The 25,194-nt window shown below is 37.3% G+C and overlaps 1 long non-coding RNA gene across 3 annotated transcripts in view; it reads right to left on the reverse strand.

The window, feature by feature from the left end:
• Positions 1-1,944: 1,944 nt before the first annotated feature.
• Positions 1,945-25,194, reverse strand: part of LOC106939937 (uncharacterized) — a 28,780-nt gene continuing 5,530 nt past the window's right edge. For all 3 annotated transcript variants that reach the window (XR_001422954.1, XR_001422955.1, XR_001422953.1), the window contains 4 exons: positions 13,608-13,714; positions 12,328-12,455; positions 2,497-2,617; positions 1,945-2,012 (listed from right to left, as the gene is read on the reverse strand). This is a non-coding gene — a long non-coding RNA (uncharacterized LOC106939937). The remainder of the gene's footprint in view (positions 2,013-2,496; positions 2,618-12,327; positions 12,456-13,607; positions 13,715-25,194) is intronic.

Genomic DNA, 25,194 nt, shown 5'->3' on the forward strand with positions numbered 1-25,194 from the left:
CTTTTCCCCCCGCAGCTTTCTGCTGACACCGGCTCGACACATAAACAGAGCCGTAATTTGTACAACAGAAAGCTTTGGGGAAGCACTTCTCCTTCTCCCTGGAGGCATGCAAAGAGACGGTTGGTTGTTATATCTTGTTTACCTGGTGGGGGAAGTGATATTTTATATTATGGTAATAACTGACTTTGCTGAAATGCGCCGCAATCCCATTTCAGTCCAGTTGCAGCAGTTATCCCATTCCAGTGAAATGAGATACGGTGTTAGTTGTTCCCAGGACTGGGACTAAACCTGTGATAATATGTGCATGAAATTGTGATGTATAAAGCTTAATAAACTAAGGCAAAATGCGCTTACATAAGTAAATAAAAGCATCAGCTTCTGAAGTCCATTACAACTATAAATGAGCACACGCTTTCTCTCGACTGTATAAAGCAGCAGCAGCAGCAGCAAATTTAGAAGACGCATAATAGAGTGGGAAAAAGGAAACCAATGACTGATGATGTATTTTTGTGACACAGTAAGTGCAGATGGTGCAGGAAGAGTTGATGGTGAATTCAGGGGGACCAGAAAGCAGCAAAGGAAAAACACAAACGCAGCTTTTGAGGTGCAGAGTGTGATGTTCTGTAACTGTCCTGCAACGCTAACTAACTCTGGCCAACCTCACACTGTCTCGATACGAGGAATCCAAAGCTGTTCATTTAAAAAGCGATGCTGAGCAATGCTTAGAAACTCCAGCACCCTCCTGGCCCCCCCGTCAGTTTCAAATTGATGAATGATTTCCAAACCGTTTCTACATAAAACTTCAGTCAGCGGAAAACATACTCTGAGTAAATTGGTTGTGTTTTATAAGCAATGTTCTGTGTTACAGACGATAAATCAAGACGCGGAACAGCTGAAGTCAGCGACGGAGCAAATGATTTGTTTACCGAGTGTTATGTGTTGCCGCTGTTTTAGCAGCGTGCACCCGACTGAGTCGAAGGCTGCCGCGAAAAACGTCAACAAAGTCACTGCAGATTGAAGCAGAAAGGAATTTAGCCTGCTTTCAGTGATTCCTCCGGATCAAAGGTTACATCTCTGTCTGGAAAAATCAACATTCCTTCAGACCAAGCGGGGGCGAGCTCGACAAAGTGGTTTTGTCATTGACCCTGACCCCAGAGAAGTGCAAACCGGAGCCAGCTTGCTGCGTGTCGGTGTGTTGCCGCGAAGTGACAAACACGCCGCTGCCTAACTCAGCCGTCCACGCATCGCAGGTGGAGAGTTTGACTGTACTTTGGTCCTTTTATTCTTTTTAATTTCCCCTTAAGGCAACCACCTGGTGGCAATCAGGGAATACAACTAATCCATCCTCACTCTATGGACCAAAAGACTGTCCAAGAACAAAAACAACAACAGACACTGTCCGAAAGGCTCGAGCTGCCAAGCTCTAACCTCTGATGCTCTGTTAACTTTTTCAGGCTCCATTCTTTAAACCAGACCCCCCCGTAGCAGGATTCAACGGGGAGGGGTCTGTCAGCTCAAAACAAAGTGACGGAGGAGTGAACGCTTGACTGAACCCGACTGGGGTTAAAGGGCTTCTTTCTGTGTGTGTGTTTGTGTGGGAGTGTGTGACAGGAATAATAAAGCCACATAGGAAGTATTTAGCCTTTCAGTGTCTGAAAGCGACACAAACCCCACATGTACAAAGTGGCACCTCCATACCACAGGATCCACACAGACATTTTCCCTCCTGATTCCCTCCTCTCCTGATCGCATCAGACATCAAAGTGCACATGGCAGTACTGTGCAGAAATCCGGTCAAGAGAAACACAGAAGGCAACAAAAAGCTCACACGTCACAGCAAGGGATGAAGTCAGAGGACAAGGCTCTCAGCCAGAGAGTCACACAGCCATCGCAAGCAAGGAAGATGACATAAAATTAGCAAGTTTATCTGGGGAAAACTTACTATGTCCGGAGATCCATAGGAGCAGGAGCACCCAGGAGATCATGGCAGGGGAGATTGGAGAGGTCAAAACCTACGGGAAACAGTAGGCGAGTGTGAAATTCGAGTTGGCAGGTACAAAGAAATTGACAAGATGAGACAGTGCTCCTGTGCGCTTCTGGACGATACTACAGTCCCTCAGTGGCGTCTCCTCTTTTTTTTTTTTTTTTTTTTACCAGAGGAACGCTGTTTTCTGTCCTTCTCTTCTTCCGCGTACTCTTCCTCTTCTCCTTCTCCCTGAACGGCTCTTTGCTGTGTGTTTGACTCTTCAGAGTGGCTGGGTGCCCCGATCCGCCTCACGCTTCTCTCCTCTGCTGATGTGAGCTTGTGGACTTTCTGCGTCCTCAATGCTGACTTTCAGAATACGCACGTTCACTCTTCCTCTCTCGCTCGCACTGTTTTGCGTCCCCCATCCATTCTCAGTCTCCAGCCCTCACTTGCCCCCCCCTTCCCATCCTCCTCCTCCTCCTCTTCTCTCTTTCCTCTCCCTCTCTTTCTCTCTTGCTCATCCCACTTACAGCACACACAGCAGTCAGTGGATGGAGCTCCAGACTCCTCCCTCCATCGCTGCCTCCCTCTCTGCCACTCAGCCTGGCTGTCTGGGTGGCAGTGGCTCAGTGAGAGACTGGGGTCCTTGCTCTGGGAACCAGAGTTTCCATGGGAGAAACGGAGAAGGAGAACCTCAATTAGAATAAGAATAGCAGTGAGACCCCTGTAGCAACAAATAACGCAGACAGCAACAAAAAGGGCATTTTTCCCTCCTCCCAGTTCAGACCCTGGCTTTATTAGGGGTTTCTATAGACAGAGCAGAAAATTTGGCATCCTTGTGGTTTGATAATGATCACATTAGCATTCCCAAGAAAGGCCTTTGTTAGTACATAGATTCCTATTGGGGGCAAATCAGATTCACAGGCACTTTCTCGCACTTTCTCAAGGAGCCAAATAATAAATTAATTAAACGCTAAAATGCACATGCAGTCAGTAGAAACTATGTCAGGTTATGCCTTTTAAATATTTTATAAAGGGCATTTTTTTTTAATTTGGCCATAATTTAGGTCTAGTGAAGTGCATGCATAAAAGAGAACTTCATGTTTCTTGAACTGCAAAATGCCATTCTGTACTACTGAGCAGTGGAGGAACTTGGAGATTAACACACATGGATTAATTACTGAAAGTCCAAATTAAAAGTGTGTCCCATCAGGTCTGTGTTCCTTTTAATTACTGATAATCTGTCAGAGTGATTTTTGTTGTTGTTGTTGTTGTTGTTGTTGTTGCAGCAACAAAGAAGATGGATCTTTCCACAGTGTTGTGTTTGCTTTACACGCAATCCAAAGTAACGGCATAACATAACGACAAACCAAGATGACAGAGTTGGACAGGAAAAAAAACAGAAAAAAAAAACTTCTGCATATAACTGTCACTTTGTAAAAACAGAGATTAACACACGAGTAACAAAATGAGTAACTCCTCATTTAGTTTTGTTGTACTTTCATATGGACCTTCCAAATTAAAACAGGAATATCATACTACATACTCATACTACTTAACATGCATGTTTATTGAACAGTAAAAAAAAGAGAGTATTCCGGGGGGGGGGGGGGGGTTCAATACAGGAAAAAAAAACAGATGTACAATAACAGCAGACATGATTTTTTTTTTTTAAGTGAGTAAGAATAGAGTAGTTGATTGTGCAAATGCCAGCATATGTAAATACTTATTGATTTTGTTGGGAGCAGTGATGGTTGTAAAATCTGACAGCTACTGGGACGAAGGACCTGTGATAACCTTGCTGACTTGTATGGCAAGTTTAAGAACTTGAAGATTAGATTTTTTTTATACCTCTGCCTCAGCCTCAACTGTATATATACTGTAATAGCTGATTGCAATTTTTTTCATTCACATAGAGAGCTTAAAAACAGGTGGATTAATTAAAGAACAGTGTGTTTCCTAAAACGACAACTGAAAGTGGATAAGCGGCCCAGATGTGAAAATCAGTTAAGAAGAAATGTATTTATTCTCTGAATATGTTTTAAGAAAATGTATGTTTTAAAACATGTGCTGAGCCACCGAACCTTTCCTGCTGACTTGTTGACCCTAATGTGATAACCTTTTAAACTTTGTACTACAGTTTGCACACAATTTTGGATTCAAGATTCTGTTTGGATTATGCCTGTAGGACATGCTGCTTTAAATAGTCCTACACCAGTTGAGGAAGATTCAGTGCAATGGAAGTCTGATTTATTGTTATATTTTATGAATGTACCATTAAATCTATGTGCACCTCTACCTTTCTATTACTCATGGTCGTATAGGGAAAGCTGCTAGATTTCCAACCAGTGCGTTTTCAACACAAACACCTTAGCAAATAAATATGTAAATAGTAAGCAGTAATAGTTTGACGTCCATAAAACATTACTTTGGCAACAAGAAGGTATTATCCAGAAGCTATTAGATGAAACCTGGATTTATAGCAGATGGGTTCACAAAAGGATGACGTTTCCCTCAGATTCTGCCTCAGGACTTTGCTTCGCATATTGTATCACTACATATTATTGGCAGGTACAGTAATAAAACTAGAGAAATATTTATGAAGACCACTTTGATCAATTGCAAACATAGACTTCTAGAAGCAAAGTATTTTTTAAAAATTAGTGGTTTAATACTTTTTCTTGGTTCTAGATAAGCTTACGCTGAAATAAAGGTAAGAGTTTTGTTGTCGTTGCATTAAGCATCACCACCTAGTTACCCAAATAACCCTTTGAGTATAATAAAAAACAGAAAAACACCTGTTTCCCAGACTAAAAATATACCCTGTCATAGTAGTTAGTTAGTAATGGCCCATTTTGCATGTTGTTTTAACTGTACAATTTATCGGCTTTGTAGCTGCTTCTCAGTTCAAAGTAGCTCCACTGCTCATTACCCATATTCCCAGCACATTAGGCTGTTAATCCACAGCTACTGTAATTAGCACCATGGAAGCCAGCTCGATGTCATGTTTCTAAAACTAAGGATATTATGCTTGTTTTTTTTGTTTTTTTTCCAGAGGGTAAATGAAGGATGAGGCAGAGGTGACAGAGATGAAAGAGACTGTGGATGTATTTATTCAAACGCAGACAGCAGGAACAAGTGCAGAAGCTGAAAATCATTTATCGTTTAAATATTCAGTTTATGAAGGTAGAGAGATGTTGGGCGTCTATTTACTCGACCAGCCACCGGACATTATTACGAATCACAAGTAGGAAATGTAGTTTTGTTTGTGTCGGAGCTCAGACAGCTGAATTAGACAATTCAGTTGTCTTTCTTATATGCATGTTTATATGATCCCTCTTGCTGACGACTTGTTGATTTGTGTGCTAAGATTGTTATTTTCAGTCTTGACGCCTTAATGTTGCAATCTGTTTGAAGTTATTTGTGTCTAAAGCTGTGTTTGAATGCACCAAAAATCAAGCTATGCACTCATATCTGTGTTCCCCACCCTTTTGTTTTCATTTATTTCTCATACACACTCATTCTGTACAGACTCTGAGCAAGGTCTGAGCATTTGTTCGAGTTTTTATGACCATTTGTTCCAAAGTAGCCTGTAAGTCTGGACCTGGAAGACAATCCCTCCAGATCAAACGTCAGACACCCTCACCCATTCTCAGATTTAACTCAGATTTCTATTCATTTATTAAAGGTACTGTAATGACCTCTAACAGTTGCATATTTTACACTGCACATTAAACACAGGATGCAAGAATTTTATACAAAACATAAGTCCTTGCAAGACAAATATCCTCATCATAAAGACTTTTTTAAAACATTTAATGTAAAACAGAATTTTTATTCTGTGCAATTATTTGTATTTGAATTTTATTTATTTATTGTTTTACTTTACTGCAAAACTTCACCTGCAGAAATTCAACAGCACAGATTAGGTCTATGGTGTATATAACTATGACTTACTTTTCCATATTTTACCAAATAACAGGTTTTTTTTTATTCGTTTACTGTGTTATGTTTTTGTCTTGTAAAAGACTTTGAGCTTCCTTGTTAAATTATTCTATACAAGTAAACTTGACATGGAAAGTTTATTTGCAGATAAAAATATAATTCAGTTTCCCTGAAATTTCAAATAAGTTCAAAATTCTAATTAAATATCAACACCAATGGAAAGCAGTTGCTACCAATCAAACAGTGACGTTGTGGTTATTAAAGTGGGTGAGGGGGCTTTTCCTCCTGGAAGAAAGACGAGCTCCACTGAGTTTGGACTTAAAACGATGTAGTGCAGACCAACACCTGCACATGGAATTGGTCCCAAATCATTCTAACAACGTCTCTTGTCTGGAGCAGCTTAACACAAGGAGGGGGACATTTGGAGCTCATCTACTGGATAAGTCTCTGTGTGTCGTGGCTTTTGTGGTTATTGCGTAATGGCCAGCCCCACCTTAATCCTCTCAATTCTCATGGACCGACTATTGACTAGTTCTCCAACTAACGGGTCGGGAAAGACTCTAGATCCTGGTACATTTACTACATAGATAGCCTAGAAGACCTTCTGTATAAGTTGGCGGCGGGAAAGAAGCATCTAGCCTTTAACTGCCTCCAATCCAAAAGCTATGGCCCTTTTCAATTATTAAGCCAATCAACCGAGTAGCTCTCGCGGTTGCGTAACCTCAACAATCACTTTTGTTAACGGCAAATTTAAAGCATTTGTTACAGACCAGATCAAGTTTAGTGGCTCGACTTGAACCCCAGGGTCATTATTTATTCATCACCAAAGAAACCTACGGCGCCACCATCTTCCTAGAACCATTGTACATAGATTTTACCATAATTCAGAAGCAATATTACTAATTCCTGACTCAGAATTAATTTCAATGTCCACAAATGCCAACAAAATTTAATGTGTATTTTTATTAGTAGCTTAAGCAGGCTTAGGTGACAGCTTAATTCAAAATGAATCACCAATTACAACTAACAATTTTAGATATCAATCACCATCACATTATCTACCCCTTCCTTATCCTGTCACTAGATTTTCTAAGAGGCTTTGGGGAGCAGTCCAACTCATGCCCAGTAGATGTAATGCCCCTTGGCAACAGAAATGTTGAAGTTCTTGGTCAGAATCTTGTCTTGACGAGACGAAATCCCCTTGAAATGGAACGAAGTAGATCTAGTCCTTTTTATCCTTTATAATATCATGATAACCAAAACTTATTACTTACTCGTATTATAATTTTAATACAAGTTTTTACAGATGTTTTCTGACACAACCACTGGTTAAACCAATATTAATTATTGGTTTAATTATAAGTTATTAATTGAAGTATTTTACTCTGGGTTTTATCCAATTACTCAAAATCTTTAGATTTTATCCGTTAAACCTTTTATGCTTTGAAATGGGAGTAATCTGAACTATTTTTCTACATATGCAGGCTGGAAGCTTCCTTCCTCTTTCTTCAGGAAAGCTACTGGAAGCTTACTTCCTTCCTTCCTTCCTCTTTCTTCAGAAAACCTGGTGGAAGCTTACTTCCTCTTTTTTCAGGAAATCTGCTAACTTAACTTTGTTAATCTCTCCCGTCATTGGCTCAACTTCCATACACATGAATGGTACAGTAATGTGAGTGGCCACTTCCTTTGGCAATGAGCAGGTGTTATCGTCTGTCTGCTGGGCAACTCTCAAGTCAGGAGTCTACCCCATGATTGTCTAGGCTGTAACATTTTTTTTTTTCTAATTTAATGCCCAATTTTCTATTAGCTTCATGTAATGTTCAAATTTACTCAAAATTTGAAAGCAGATTTTCACCCGCTGTAAAGCCATAATCATCAAAAGGAACAGAACACTTGAAATATGTTGTGAATAAACCTGCATTTCTTGTGAAATATCACTTAAAAAAAATAAAAAATCTGAACTGTACTAGAGAAAATTGTGCTTTGTGAACACAGGACCTATAAGACCTAAATCAGCTTATGAAGTTGGAAATAATTCTTAAATGTCTGTGTAGTTTTATCCATAAAGGTTGTGACTTAACAAGAAGCTGTGTTCATTTTTATTACTAAAGAAGTACCCAACCAGTCTACAGTGCTTTGCATCGGCACAGTAAGCACTACATTTTGGTCTAGTCTTTTCATATCAATTTAATCCATCCAACCGACCTCCTAATCTAATCAAAGGGCCAGTGGATGACAGGTGGTCTTTTCATCAGTGCACCTAACAAGTACACACAACAATAACATGACTGCAGCCAAACAAGAGGATAACAGAGTTGTACTCTGTACAAAAAAAAAAATCATGATGAGTGGGGGAGAAAGAAAAATAATAACACTGGAGATTAAGTACTCAGAGACTGAGGCGGAAGGGTAAATGAGGTATGCGCGCAAATAAATGCAAATGTACAATAATCGTAAGTTTTTCTGTAGGATAAACCTTAGCCTGTTTTTTTTTTTTTTTTTTTAATATCTGAAGAATTTGGACATATTTAAGGATTTTTGAATCCGATCCAAATCCTTTGTTGAAATTAGATGAACCCCAGGTCTAAAAGGTGCAACTTGATCCAAGCTGTTTGTGGATTTTACTTTGTTCACAGTGACAACATAATTCAGTCAAATAAGTTATTCCATTTTTTAGACAATAGAGGATTTGTAAATTATAATGAGGGATGTAGAGTACTGTGTATTTACCCTATTAAAGATTTCTTCCATAAATGTTTCACATCATGAAAAAAAATTTATGTTAGACAAAAACAGTTGAAATCATTTAGTGCTTTTCACAGCAATGTATATAAAAGGATAATATAGTATTAAATTCACAAATTGCATAATCCTAAATTACATCAGGGAGGTGTAAGGCATCCTCTTGTACTTGACATAATCATAATCAGATTCAACTTCCAGCAAAAATTAATTTTTGGTGATCCACGCTCAGCTGTGGGTTGTTATGCCAGACAATAGATTTAATGCAGTTCATGTACATTTAGAGGTCAAACTGAAACTGTTGCATCACTATGACTGCTTTTCATTTGAGCATGAGATACTGTGCACTGTTTGTCACGTGGCATTTTCTTGACAATTTGTTCACCATGGATTAAAAAAACGGATTCAAAACATAGATAATCTATACTTCCCATACTCTTAAAGTATGTGCATTTCATATGAACAGTTAGCAATACCTTTGTCCTAAATTACTTAAATATAATTGAGTAATGGAGAATATGAATGTCACTGTTTACAATAACAAAAATAAATAACAATAATAGTGCTTATTAATTATTATTATTATTATCAAAAATAATTCTGAAGTGAAACCATTTAATGTAGAAGGAAATATTGTAATATGTTACTTAAGGATTTTGTATTCCTTGATCCAAGTGCCCCACAACAAACTGATCTGCAGCAGAGAGAAATCTGCTTCATGGATCAATATATTTCAATTGCAGAGATCCGTTTTTGTGATTAGTCAGCTAAGATTTGTCCTAGTTTTTATGCACTGCATCTCAATTAATTATTAAGCATCCATGTGTTTCAAGTTCATATAACACTGACTGACAGGTTTTTGGACCTATCATGTTGCTGGCGACTTCATTTGCTTCCTTCTTCCTCTGCCTCTATTGATCACACATAAGATATGTGGTCTGGAGGCATTAAGTAAGGATTGTTTCATTGCTGAATATTTATGTCATGGATTTGCTAATAAAGCGCAATTCCCTCACAGTGAAGAACTTGCACCACAGATCGTTTAATGCTGTGTACACCATGGTCAAGGAAGAGAGGAAAGCTAAGCCTGGACTCCTGAGAAAGGGTTTGATTAATCTCGGGAGCAGCTTTTCTGTGAGAGAGTCACAATTTTTTTTGATACAGTTTAAAAGGCATTCAAGCATTTTGAGAAAAATAAATGGTATACAATTTCTTCAAACTTTGAATGGATTTGCCCATTTGCAGGGCTAACACACAGACATGTCAGTGTCTGACAATGACAGACTAAACATTTTTCTGTTTTAGGACAGTTTGGATCATTACAACTATCTCTTTACTCTTAATGCCATCTATACACAAGTACATTTTTGTTATAGAGAGGTTCTGAGAAATCATTTGTTGACCGGAATCAGATCATGTCTTTTGGGTGCGTTCACACCAGCCCTGATTAGTATGCTTTAATCAAACTCTAGTTCGTTTGTCTAGAAGGTCCATTTAGTTTAGGAAGGGTGAATGCACAATCAAACTCGGACCAAAAGAGCAAACTCGGCCTACAAACCTAGGCCCCAGTTCGGAAATCTGGCACTGTTCAAATGCATATGTGGATGCAAGCGGACCGGAGACCGCTCCAAAGCAGGAAGCAAACTACAGTGCAGGGCATTCTAGGTCAATCGAGCCAAAATGTGCATGTCTTGCACTACAGGGACAAAATGCTTTGTGGTTTTTTACTAGAGGCAAAAGAGAAGTCCAATGATTTATATCATTTTCTGCTCTGTGGGTTAATGGGGATGGACTAATTGCCTGGTGATAGTCATAACAATCATCAAATAGGATCAAATATTTCATAAAGGAGCCATAGTTTAAATCTTAAACTAAATTTAACAGCGGCAGTTATGCAAATTTAATTATTGACCAACATAAAAGAAAAATTCACTTAGTCCTCATCTTTACAGAACCGATAGAAATCAAATTGTTTATAGATGCATGTTCTACTTATCAAAACATCAGCAATTTTCCCAGCTTTAATTTAAGCCACATTTTGTAGAACTCGGGTAAGAAATAAAGGCCCTACAACCATTTTTGTGACCGATTCCTGCTCATCCCATATCGGAACAGTTTGGTTTTGTGTACATGACTCAATGCACAGTAATGCCACCTGCAGGAGCTGAATGGAGATGTCTCATGCCACCCCACACCTGTTGCCCATATCAGAAACCGCCACTTCAGTGTAATGTGAAATCAAACCACACCAGCTGAAAATGTAGCAAATGTTGTAATTTTGCCCACCAATTGAACCGAGTCTACAGAACTATCATGTGAAAATGCACTTGGAACTCATCTGTCCTAATTGATGAGTGGCACGTCTGAAACCTAAAAAAATATATATATTTATTTGATTAGTGATATGTCTATATTCACCTTTTGTGATAAGCTGCTTAAAAGAAAACTATTTTTTATGAAATATTGACGTATTAAGGGGATCATTCAGGCTACTGAAGAGCAAGGGGGAACAAAATCTGAAGTAGGTAGTAGAAAGTTTAACAGTACAGCAAAGTTACCTTTTTCTCCATTAGAAAGATGTTGGATCTAGTAATATTAGAAGCATTTAAGTTAAGCTTACGTCAGGTGGTGAGATGTACCTCTCTTCCACTCTTTGCTTCCAAAATACCTCAGTCCACTCGGATCTCAGGACGTAAAAACATCTGGAGGTGTCTTCTGGTGTCTGATAGAATGTTGCAGCACGCAGTAAATGTTAAAGTAGCAACCACATGAGAGTCGGTAGCATGGTTTCTCAAGTATTTTACTGTGATATCACAGGCAGTATAAAGATACTTTACTCATCAGGTGTTGTAATGTTATGACAGATGAGAGCCAGAATAAGGGGTGCATTTATATGCAAGTCCCCATGTCAAGGCACAGGATTAATGACACGGAGCATTTCAGTTTCAATGAAGAATTCCAATGAATCTTATTTATCCAATAATTCCTCATGTCAGCATGTCAAAGCTCAAGGAAAAGTATGGCAAAGAACCAGTTTCTCAGTCATTTAGTTAGTTATATCTGGGTACAACAATACCTCTGAAACATGGGGAGGGAGAAGGTACCACCAAAGTAATTTCAGAGGCAAATTTCTGATTCAAATGTCAAAGTATATCTAAAAAAAAAAAACATTGCTGAAGTAGCGCCCAGTCTTTCGCAGCGCATACCAACTGCCTCCGATCACTGTAACAAGCAGGAGGCATAGATACCATTGCTTATCAAATACAAAATAAAAATATTTTAAAAATAGATCAAAATTATACTCCAGCAATACGGATTTCGAGCTGCCTAGAAAAAGTGGTGCAGATGACAGATGTTTCCATTTTCCATAAATTGTGCAGCCAAAGATGTCTGCACAGGACAGTGTAATGCCACTGGAATACTGTCAATATCTGTGCAATTAAATGAAAACAGAAACTTAAATATTGGGCCACTACACTACTTTAAAAAAAAGATCATTAACAGCCACCGGGGACCATAAAACAGCCATTGAGCCAAAGAGATATTGAAGGAAAAACAAATAAAAAGTAATATCCATCCAACGGTAATGCATAAGAGTTGTCCCCGAACATCCAAATTCTTTTACAGACTTGCATGCAGCGTATTTATGTTGTAATCAATTATTACAGCCTTACATTGGTTTGCGATGTTGGGTTCAAGTAGGGGACGCCCCCCTCTCTGACACAGAAAGAAAGATGGGTTGGATTGGGTCAACAGAGTCACCGTGCATGCTCTGAGAGAGGGCAGGCATGAGGCTGAGGAGCTGGGAATGCAGAGTTTAATATGGCTGTTCAGAGCTCTGTTTTGATTGATTTTTAAATGTTTCATTTCACTATGTTACTGTACCACAATGTACACTTATTTAGATCAAGTGCAAGATTATTAATATCATTGTTGCTATTATTTCTCCAGCACCATGGTTTTTGACTTCATCTTTCTTTTATGATCACTCCACACCAGTAGCAAACACAAAATCCTCATTCAAATGAGTTTTTGCATTATTTTTGATCAGGAGTTGTTATCCAGTCTCTTTCTTATTGCCGAATAACGAACACAGTTTGTTAGATTTTCTAGGTTCTTTTCTAAAATTAAGGATAGACCATAAACCAATCTTATCTTTACAAATGAAATTAGATGTTATTTCCATAGTTCATCGATTCAAAGGCTAATTTAAAGGCCCATTGCCTTGATAGTCTATTAAAAAGCTCAATCTTTAACCCAAAAAATAGGAAGAAGCTTAAGAACGTCAGCTAAATACACAACAGAAAATGTGTTTAAGTGAAAGCTTCATTTGACAAATTCTATCTTGATTCTTGTAGTTTAATTTGTTAGGGCCTCGTCATGCCAAAGACATTTTTTTGGCTTTAAAAGTGTAGCTTTGCTCTTTAAAACAGGTAATCGAAAACACAACATTTGTGACCTCATAGCTCAGTTCCATACCTAACCTTCTGTGCCATTATACTCCTATAACCCAAATAAACTCTGCTGAACTACCACCACCTCTACATTTACTAGAGGTCATATAAGAATAGATAATCTGAACAAAATAAAAGCTTTATCCTAAACAATAAGGATGTCACACAGATGATGTGAAAAAGTGTATTTCATTCTTATTTAAGTTCATAAAAAAAAAGAAAAATATCTAAATTTACTGAATAAAAATGGAAGAAAAGGGAAAATAACTCACTCTCATTGGCGACGCATTAGGATGATGGACAGCCAGTCTTTTTTTTTGAGCTAAATAGAAAGTGACATTTTTGTTTATTTCTCCCAGGCCTGCATGTCTACTGTTCAGACACAGAAAGGTTTGGAACGCCAGCATTTGTGAACGTAAGCGCGTGTGTCTGTGCCTGTGCATAAGTGTGTGTTCAGCAAGTAAGCAGCATCAATTTGTATTTTAAAATTAGTAAATCACCCAGTTGTCTTTCAGGGAAGGACATCCACTCAATCTTTGTCAGTCAGATGATTCTCAGGAGATGCGAATCTCTGCCGCCGATGCCCCAGATTTCATTCCAATCAAGTCTGCAAAGTGGAAGAGCAGAGGTCTAAATTAATGGAATTAAAGAGTATGGTGAGATATTAGAGGGAGCTACAAGAGTGACAAGATCTTGTTTTCCTCCAGAGCGCTTTTTAACAAAAGGACACTTGTTGGGAGACACGCGATGCTCATGGCATTTTGTTAATTTACATTTCATTTAGAGTAAAATGGGAACCTCTGTGGAAATTTGTTTTGAAATCATTTTATATTTTAATTAACTTTTTTTTTTTCCTTCGTGCTCTTTACTGATAGTTCAGAGCCTCGTTTCCCAAAACTATCTTAAGGCTACAATGTTAATATAATTTGATTCAAAAGCCTTTTGAAGCATAAGAAGCATTTTCCCTAATGGATCACAACTGATGATGCTCTTACAATTAATCTTAGATTAACTATTTCCAACTAGGCCCAAAATAGAACACCGCAAGCCAAGTAGTTCAAAAAGCTGCAAGAGAAACCAAAAAAAAAAAATAATTAAAAATTAAATGTCTTCACTCGCGCCGTACTTTTTATTTTATACCAATGCAGTTAGCTGAGTCATATATACAAAATAGGCATTTATTTATAAAAAAAACATAAAATAAAAGAGATTTACTAGCCACCCCAATTCTAAATTTAAGTATAGTTTATCCAATGACAGTAATTACATTCAGTCCTTTTACTTTTTGAATAGTGTAATATTTTCTTAAACATCTTACAAAGATCCAAGAAATCTGTGCTATTTGGCATAACTAATGTAGCTGAAAATTTGACTGAATTGGACAGATTAATGTGATAATCTAAGGTGACTGCACGGTCTTGCAGGCACAGATATGAACCAACATAATTCTGCTCAGGGTTTCAGAGTCAAACCTGGGGCTGGAGCCTTTCCCAGGAGTCACTAAGAGGTCTATATTCTATGGGAAACATACATTTAACTGGGCTATGAGTAGATAATAGAATAAATTTGCTCCATAAAAATGAATCCTCCCCAGTCTCCCTCGTGTTGTGCCCTTGCTCCTCCTCTCAGTGGTTCGTTCTGTGCTTCAGTCTTAATTGGCAGAGACCTGTGTTTGAATGCAGCCTTGGAAAGAGTTGGGAGGTGAAAGCGAGGAGGTAGGGGAGAAAAACATGAGAGACAGCGGAAGGATGCTTGCGCTTCGTTCACGCGTCACTCGCCTCAGTTTCTTCTCTCCCGAATCATATGACCTTCTTCTCCTACACAACATGGGTTTTTGGAGCTTCATAGTTACGCTGTTGCAGTGAGACAGCGCTCAGTAGTGATGGGGAGTTTGGTTCTTGTGGCACGACTTCCTAAAAAGCTCTTTTATTATAATCTGTAGCCTGATGTATTTGCTTAACTTGGCAAATAGGTTAAATTCTTTTGCATTTCTTGTTTTTCATGAGAAGCCTAAAACATGCCTAATTTTATGCATTTGTTCTGTTGCAAAAGCAGGCATTCTTACTTTTGTGTAATATTGTAATCAAACTAATGATTTTTATTTAACATGAAAAACATGAACATAAAACTCACAGAAACATAACCAAACTGACTAACAATACAATATTCTTAGTTCATGTTGGCGTAAAAGAAAAAAAAAAAAAAACAGCCTGAATGGGCTGATACGCTTTCTCCTTCTAGAATTTGACGTGTTGTTGAGAAGGCTCTCCGAATGACATTTTACTGTTGTGAGAATGTAGAAAACTCTAATTTCACATGCAGTTATTCACTGCAAGAGCAACTTCTCTGACAAATGAAAACCATACAAAATTAATAAATGCAAAAGACATGAGAAATAATCCCATGTTCAAAGGTTACCTCTGTCCAGCTTTGGGAATGATTCCCTCTGACCAGCAGTGTTACAGTCTCAATCCAAAATAATCATCCCATGTGATAAATTTCAGCAGACTTTGATAACTTTCTGGTTCTAATTGTCCCTTCCTCATTAACCTTCATCAGGAAAACAAAACCTGTCAATTATATTCATCAGTTGTCTTTTTAAAGTCAGACTTTTTGACTTTTAGGAGAAATAAATCCAGCATATAAAAACAGCAAGTCTTCTTCGAGCACCAGTTTATATGATGATTTCTAGTTGTGTATTACACTCCACATAGTTACATTTAATGCATTGTGCTTTTCTTCTTTTCTATCGCACTCAAAACATGTTGTCTCTGTGAGTCTTCATTTTCCTCCACCAAATATAGAACTGCTTTGAAAAATACAAATGCGATGTTTATCGTTTATGACGATAAACATTGTCTGGACATTGAAGATCTGTCTATTCAAGTCAAACACGTCACTAAACCAGTTAGCTCCCCAGCTGGGTTGAGCACATTGTGTTTGAGATGTCAAACAGCCACTGAATATGATGTCAGCATCAAACATACACTGCACAGATCTGCTAAAGTTCACATTTAAACAAACTAATGTGAATTTTGGCATACAAAATTTCAAAATAGGGCACCCCATAATCTGAAAAATTGATACCTAGATTTCAAAAGGTACTTCTAAAACCAAGTCTAAAATTCTTACTGGCCTTAAATTTGACAATTTTGATTCATCACCTTTTAAAATTTTTGAAACTGCAGACCCATTGTGGGTGTATGGTAACATCCTACCTATTGCTCAGAAAAAAACTTGGACAATAGATTTGTTTCATTTTCACCAAAACCAAATGCCGTCCTTGGCATGCAAAAATCTCCAGGATCCCATTAAATCCCCCAAAATTATCCCTGGCAAAGCAGGAAATAAGGCAACAGATCTAAGAGCCCCATGCAAGAATAAAATCAAAAACAGATTTGAAGGTTGGTTGATAAATAAGTCACAGATTAAACTCCTCTAAACTAGATTCCAAATTATGATCTTCAGAGCCTTTCAAGGCTAAAACTGAAGCTCCCACACAATAAACATTGATTTTGCATCAAGCAAAACTGCATCTTTGCTATTTGCATGAAGACAGAGAACACACTTCACACTTTCAAAACTGTGTATTGAAATGAAGAGCTTCTTTATGAGAGGTACATGGCCTTGCTTTTAAAAGTTGATTTGAAAAGTGCAAAGCAAAAATGCAAAACAAAGTCTGGAGATGACTGTTTTCCCTAGACTTTTTTTTTAAACCAAGATTCCAGCTGCTGTTTACTTGTGCTTCCATGCGCTGTTTGATTAGGTTTAAGCCCTTAAACCACATGCTGATGTCTAGGCAGTAAAACGTACTTAAGGAAATATCTTAGCTTTTCTCAAAATAGAACCTTCTTATGTCTGTCCCATGTTAGAAATTTCCCATCTTACTGTGTTCAAACGCCACCATATCTTTAAAAGCCACAATTGTAGTGCAGGATTAGAAGAAACCTCCAGCTGAAACAATTTGCTTGTTGGAAATCACACACACCCACGCACACACACACACACAAAGCAAAAAATAAATAAATAAATAAATAAAACATTTTTTTTCTGATCAGCAATGATAAACTGATTTCTACTTTATGCTTTCACATGACTGAGCTGTGCAACACTTAACTTTCCATTATTTATCTTTCTTTGCTGCACTTGTCCCACCTACATGCTACACCAATTGCTCTCTGTGGGATAGCCCTCTGCTGACTTTGCTGATATAAACCTAAGACATAATTATGCCTTGAAATAACGTTTAATTCTAGCTGCATGGCAAGAGCTAAAATAAGGAAACAGCAGGGTTCATGGGGAACTGAAACAACTTAAGCTGTAAATGCACTCAGAACTGGGGTTGCTGATGGATAACAAAATACGCCTACGGACACACGAGGACAAAGTTGTTTGCATCACAGAAGTAACTTGAAACTGACAAAGGTAATACTAAATAAAACATTTACTGAAAATTAATCAATGGAAATCAGACATTAAGTCTTTAAAAAAAACTAATGAAACACGCCTGGGCAAAAAATGATGGCACCACTAAAATAATTTAACAAAAGGGGACGTGTTATACCAAGATGTGTCGTTGGCATTAGAGGTGTCTTCAAGCTTATAATCAGTCAGTCTACCCATTTAAAAAAGTGACAAGTAGTCATTTTGCTGTTTTGGCGGCATGGCGTGTACAACACTGAATATGAATCACAGGAACCAAAGGAGAGAGTTGTCCTAGGAGATTAGAAAAAAAAAAAATAACGTATGCAAGTATGTTAAAGGTAAAGACCATAAGAACGTCTCCAAGCAGCTTAATGCTCCTTTGAATACAGTTACATTATTTTAAGAGAGGGATTCCAACAATTTTGACCATGTGTTTACGATAATATTCAATTACTGATCTTTATGAATGAGCTCTGTAGTGCATGCAAGTGTTTTATTATGCTGTAAAATTTCAATATGTTTTAAAGTGTGATATTTTATGAATGACACTGAATCACAGCACAATAGAAGTCTTTTTTTTTCCACAATGGGCATCGTTATGTCCTTAATATCCAAATATCTAATGCTGGATTCCAGTCTATCAGAAACTACAGCATGACACTACATGTCAATCACATGTTTATCGTAGGCTGGAGAGTAATGTTAAGCAGCTCATGAGTCAGAGTAGAACTCCTAAACAAGCCTTTGTTTCAGTAATCTGACCAAATGTTGTTTCCTTACCAAAGTGCTCAGCCTGCTTAAGTCTAAAGCTCTTTTGACTCAGTCAAATTCTCTCTGCTTCATTGCTGGCTGACTGGCTTATTTGACTTTTCCTCAATTTGAATATCATCTTCAGTGCACCGTGGAAAATAGGTTTTTACATGCAAAACAGGGCTATAAATTTGTTTGCCTTGCTCATCTAGAGGACAGGTAAAGAGCAGTGGTCAGCAGCATGCACCTCAAGAAAGCTTGTTAAGGGTCACAGGGTTTTGCATAAGTCAGGATTCTTCCTCGTAAGGGAAATGAGTACTTGTTGTTTCACATCTGATATATTAAACCTGCACCTTTCCTACCTTGTTCATTTGGTGAACTATGGATTTCACCTCATATCATATGTCAGCAGGAGAAAAGTCTAAATAAAATGTACAGAAAGAATTTGTGAAACAAAATAAAAATGTTCTAAACATCATCCTCATATATCATAACATGCTATTTTGAATTAAGATGGCATAAACATGGAAATGGAGTATTTTTTTTTTTTTCAAAGAAAGTAAATTGCTGAAATGCAAAAAAAAGCACTGTTGCTGATTCAGCCAATAAATAATATTCAGTTAACTGGGCTGTAAACGTTTTGCCAGTGGTCCTAATTGAAAATGCAGAAGGAGCCTCAAAGTCTTTGCATCCCAAATGCACCAAACTAAGGATTTGCCTTCATACACAAATGACTCCAGAGAAAATGTTGACATCATAAGAAAACGATATGCAAGTCAAGCTACCTTAAATTCAAATTGCATTACAACACAAACAGGCTTTTACATGTCCAAGATCCCTAAAGGTACACTACTAGTTTAAATGGTGTAAGACTAAATTGTTAACAAAATACTGTATGGAGAAATTCTCAAACTTCAGGGTTCAAATCTGAAATCTAATTAAGAACAAAGGTCCAGCAAAACTATTGAACAGTAAATTTCTTATTTTCTCATTCAGTAACTTACAAAGAGGATGATTATCACTTTATGCCTACAATACTGTATGACCCTAACACTCTCTAGTTATTTACAGTACAAAGTAATTAGCAATCCTAATTTCTAAAAGAATAATCAAACCGCTAAGGATATTCAAAAATAAAATAATTTCCAAATATGCCAGCAGCTGTTCACACTAAATAAACAAGAAAAATCATGGCAAGTTTATCTGAACTTTGAATAAGAAAGTGACTTACAAGGGAAAATTAAAACTTTTTTATGAAATGTATCCAATTTATCTGAAACTGGTTACCTTTGTACAATTATCTAGGAAGATTATTTGTTCCCAGTTTTTAGATTGGGTTGCTAGCAAACGTATTTCTAAGCGTTTTTTTAGTCTTAGAATTTTTTTTTTTCTGCCTATAAAAAGGACAATATTGGGATACTAGACAGTATCCTAAGTGATTGTCCAGTCATTGGGACAGTATCCCAAACCAGAAGGAATAACAGTAAAAAAATCATCCGAAAACAATATTTATAAACAAAAGTCTACAAAAAAACAAAAAATAAAAAATCAGAACTAACAGAAATAACATTGCCACTGCAAATTTCTGTCACAATGAGAGGCACAATTCTGGAATCAAAATAGATATTCCAAAAATTAAACCCACGCTTGTGACAAAGTATTATTTTTATCAACAAAACTCAAAGTTTGTCTTTTCTTTCGTTATCACCACTTAAGCCCAGCTTTATAAACTTGCACACGACCTTGCCAGGGCTGGTTCAGTTGGGCACACGTAAAAAGCCTTAGCACACTTTTTAAAGCATTTTCTAGGGATCTGTGAGAAACTGTAGTGTCTGGTTTTGCCTCGTCTGCTTGTAATGGAGTGCTGTTTTTCTTTGTTTGGAGAGTAGTTTTAGGCAGGGGAACAAGATGACATATGTTTTGCCTGACGGTACCTGAAGGGCAATACACAAAATAGGAACCTCAGCAGGAGTGGGATGACCCTACATTCCCCAGAGTCCTTGCATCTGTGACTCACACCTGCTGTCCTGGTCTATAAGTGGACTTAATCTTACATGATATCTACTGTTGTTTCTCTGTATTTTTCCTTCCTGTTCTTTACAGTTTCCTATTGGTCGGAGACCTGAGGTATAAGTTGGAATGGTAGCTGGAGCAATTGTGTACAAAGATTTCACCCAATAAGGAACTGTGTCAGACTGTAATCATAAAATTAAGTAGCCTTAAAATCAAGCAATGCATGGACAGATCTGTTGTCTTTAGTCAGAGATGTTTTGTCTGCAGTCTCTTAGTCATTACTTTGAGTAAGAGATTGATGTATGAGCTTTTATGACGGGAGTGCGACCAGCTGCCACCACAGACGAAGCAGTGCAAGAGGATATGTTGTGGAGCGAACAGTATTTCCTGACATAAAGAAAAAACAAAAAAAACAAACTGCTGCCTTAAATCAGATGCAGGGCCTGTCTGAGTAGTAATGATGGTGCGCCGCTGTATAAATGTTTTGAACCTATTGAAAAATGAGGACAGAAAGAGATCAAAGGAGAAGCAGAGAAAAGAAGACGGATATCTTGTTGTTGAACTTACACAAGAACTTCACTAAATTCTGTGAAAGTCTTTTTTTTTTTTTCTAAAGCATAAGAGTGATAGTCAGTGTTGTCAGTATTACACTGAGATTAATGTTTTTTATAAGTTCCAGTTTTTTTGTTATATGCTTACAAAAATATATACAGCTGCACCCGACCGTGGCTTACATTTGCATAGTTATCCTCATCTGTTGTGGCTTATGACATGGATGAAAAGGCTACCGAGCCAGGGCGCCATGACCTGGGGCTCACCGCACAGCACTTCTCATTTGCACCTGGACAAGTTGTCCATTACTTATTTCCATGTCTTCAGGTAAGACACTGTTATGTATATATAGTGTAAAATATACACACATATGAAATTTGAGTCCAAGAACTCAATATAAAAACATTTAATTTAAAAAAAGTTTTGTTTTAAAAAAAATGTTTACTTTAAGCTTCCTGATCAAATACACATATATTGTTATTCTGATTTTTTTTAAATAGTAAAGGCTGATGGAGAATTTAAATTTAAATTTTATTTGAATCAATTTCCTACTTTATTGCTTCTTTCATTGTAAGAACCCAATTTGTAGGACTGAAGAAACGAAAGTGAAGTAAGAAAGATAAGAAATGTAAATAAAAACTATTTAGGAAATAGTTTTTTTTTTCCTTTTACTTTTTTAAAGAAAACTTTTATTCATTTCTATCCAGTCTTTTAGAGAAAAAATAGTGCCAGTTTGAAACCGCAGCTGCTACAATGAACCAAAGGAATTACATCTTTGCTATAGTTTTGTCAGCATCATCTACGTTTTACACTAGAGTGAATTTCCATTGTTCCTCCACTGTAAGAGCCTGGCCTCTCTGATCAGTTTTATTGCCCAGGCAGTAGATAAGCATGTTAACTTGATTAACTTCTGAGCTTAAGCTTAGATTGCTGACTTGCCGGAAAATATTTAAAACCTCTGTCAAATCAAGCGCTCTGTAACCTGAATGGTGAAAGTGGTGAATTAACTGCTTACAGGGATAGCCGGAGCTGACATGCAGGCAAAGCTGACATAATTTTTTGGAAAGAAACTCTCCTATTACCCTTTCTTGTTTGGACTTTTAACAGCAGTAGCCTATCTGACACCATCATGTTTTCCTTTAAAGGATTTCTTTCTGCAATTAATAAAGGCAACATTAAACTGACTGTACGGACAGAGAACATGATAACTTTTTTCCTCTGCATGACTGCATATTTTTCAAGAGCCCAAGAACTCTAAACATGAGGTAAAACACTATTCTTTACTAATGTACTCTGTTGGATTACTTCAGGCTCTTGCACGGACATTTCTCTTTGTGAAAGTATTTTTGGATTTGTTAATGCATTTATGTTTTAATGTTTTTTGTTCCTTAACTGAATGCACAGCCAAGGCAATTGCTTTCCAGCTTGCCTGCACTAAGGAATTACTCGGTCTTGATACTAGGCTAATCACATTTTCAAAGTAATAGAATACGCTCTGGTTCGAAGGATGCCAACCGTTTCTTTAGCAGGTGTGGGCAATCCTGTTAGATGCTGTTTGTTTTATACCTTAACCTCTTTTTCCAATAAATCACTTTGTTTGTACAGCTTCCCAGCTTTTTCACAGCCTTTTCTGCCAAGATTTTGTAAATACATTAGCAGAGGAAAATGTAAATGTATTGGTATTCTGGGATCCATCATTTATTTTGTTTTAAGAAATATGCCACCAACAGGTTTTATTCATTTAGTTATTTGTTTGGCAAGATATTTTTCATGGTAGAAATCATTCATCATTGATTTTAGTAAAATGCTTTAATTTAGGAACAACATTTATCCAATTTAGAGTCCATACCCAAAGATTCCCTTTGCTGTGGATGAGAATTTATTTAAAATCTACAATTTTAGAAATGCTTTTTTGTTTTGGGCACAGCACATAATCTAACTGAAGTATGGGGATCGCAGTATCATGCTGTGGTGCTGTTTTGCTGGAGGAAGAAGTGGTGCACTTCATAAAATAAATGCCATCATAAGAAAATAACATTATGTGGAAATATTGAAGCAACATCTAAAGACAACAGCCTGGAAGTAAAACCTTGGGCATAGTTTGCTTTTTGAAATGGACAATCACCCTAAGTATGCAGCCAAAGTTGCTGCAAAGTGGCTTAAGGGAAACAAAGCAAATGTTTTTGGTGTAGTCATCACAAAGCCCAGATTTCAGTCCTATGGAGAAGCCTTGGGAAGATCAGAACTCTGAGTTGGCTTACAAATTGGACTCTGTTACACCAGTCCTGTCAGAAGGATATGGCAGATCTTGAGCATGCTGTTGTGAGAAATTTGTAGAAAGAAACCCAAAAGGTTTGACCCAAGTCAAAGAGTTTATAAGACAGTAATGCCTGATACTGACCAAATGTCTGTAAACCTGTGGATTTGAGGAAAGTTACAAAAAAAAACATCTCTAAAAATGTTCTTGCCAAGTTTTCTGGCATTCAGCAAATTTTGGTAATTGTAACTATGCTAAAACAAGAAAAGTTTGGTCTCATTTAATTCAAGACGGTGATAAAAAAAAGTGTATGTCTTTTTATACGGTGTATATATTTATCTGGTTCGACTGTGTATTCCAATTGAGGACAATGCAACGTAACAGTCCGGATTTACTTTTGGCTTTTTATTAGTAGAGGTTCAAACCTCAGAGTGCCTTCAGAAAATATTCAACAGCCATCTCCATTTTTCAAGTGCTGATGACTTATTCAAATAGATAATTTTCCTCTCAGCATAGGAAAGGGAAAATAGGATGATACTTAGGAGCTGAGTGACACTTCAATTAGCCTCTTCTACACCACTACTAATAATCAGATTGTGAACCATGTAAAGAACAAGGCAGGTCATTAAAAAATCCTGAAAAACCTACAAGATTTACCGTAGGCTCCAGATTTAGATTGATTTTGCGGACAGCTAGCGGAGCTGAACCTGCTCTTGGCTTCCTTGGAGGAAATAAAAGCTATCTTTCAGTAATTGCTGAGAAAACTGATATGCCAGTGTCAGGGATGCTTTATGTCTGTGCCCTCTAATTTTGTTCTGCCCTTTTCTCAATTGCCCATCTCTGCGCATTGGATCTTCATACATGTCCCTCAGTAATATGCACCCAGGTAACAATATTAAGCTGGTACAGTCTTAACAGTAAAAATAAATTATAAAATTATTTATCAGTATTAGGCCATATTCAAAAATTAATTAGCTACGTGCACAACAAAAACAACCATTTCTGCCACCATTTCTGTATTTTCCAATATGATAATTACAACAAATCACCAATACAAAATCTCCCCTGTCAGTGCTTGAAACAAAATAAAAATTGTTTCAGAGCGGCTGTGGTATAAGGTGAAATATCTAAATGCAAAAGGGATATGTAGGAGGCAGGCAGGTGACAAAGGAGAAAAAAATGCATATATTTGACACAAACAAGACCAAAAGTGCTGCCAGCACTGGGAATCCAAATCCACAAAACTCAAGACAACCACAAAGGCAGACACAAGGAAGAAATGAGACAGGTCTGACATCTGTGAAGTTACATTGAGACTCTGGAAAATGAACAGGGAAAACCAAGGAGTAAATATGCAAATAAATATGGTGATCAAAAGATGAGACGCAGTTGACTGGGGACATTTGAAAATACACTGACAGATACCAGCAGAACGAAGTATAAATACAAATTAAGCAAAATACGAAAGGAGGCCAATACAGAAAAAGACGGGGCCCATTACTGAGATGGTGCACAACTATTGTACCGTTATAAATGTCAAAGAAGATCTTGGGTTTGAATGGACGGAAGGAACTAAAATAAAATAAAAAATCACTCAACCTTTGGGTGAAAATAACAAAAACATGTTTCTGATGTTACAAAGGATGCTGGTAAGTATATATATAAAACAACTGTGTCTTACATAAAGATATTCATGAGAAACATCAAATATGTTGGTTTTAATCAGCTTCTGTTTTGTATATTTTCTGAGGATTGGGATGTATATTTTGAAGCAGTACCACCAGTATAGCAAACTGCACTGTCTCCATCAGATGTCTCCATCTGCAGTGTTTAACTTTTGTAAAACACTTTTTATTTTTATTTTTTACATAATTGCAACAACTATGTTGTGACAGGAAGGTATGAGACAGATAAGAAAGCTCTTCTGCCTTCTCCCAGTGCTATCCAGAAACAACCAATCAGAGCCAAGAGGAGGGTCTTTGCACTGTGAATCACTACTCTGTCTAGCGCTGCTCATCCCCCCTCCTTGCTCTCTGCTACACTCCAAGTAGCACACACCAATGACAAACATTTTTTTATACTTCAAACTT

The sequence above is a fragment of the Poecilia latipinna genome, unplaced genomic scaffold (assembly GCF_001443285.1).
Source record: "Poecilia latipinna isolate Pla-1442-1.1 unplaced genomic scaffold, P_latipinna-1.0 Scaffold3033, whole genome shotgun sequence".
Lineage (NCBI taxonomy): Eukaryota > Metazoa > Chordata > Actinopteri > Cyprinodontiformes > Poeciliidae > Poecilia > Poecilia latipinna.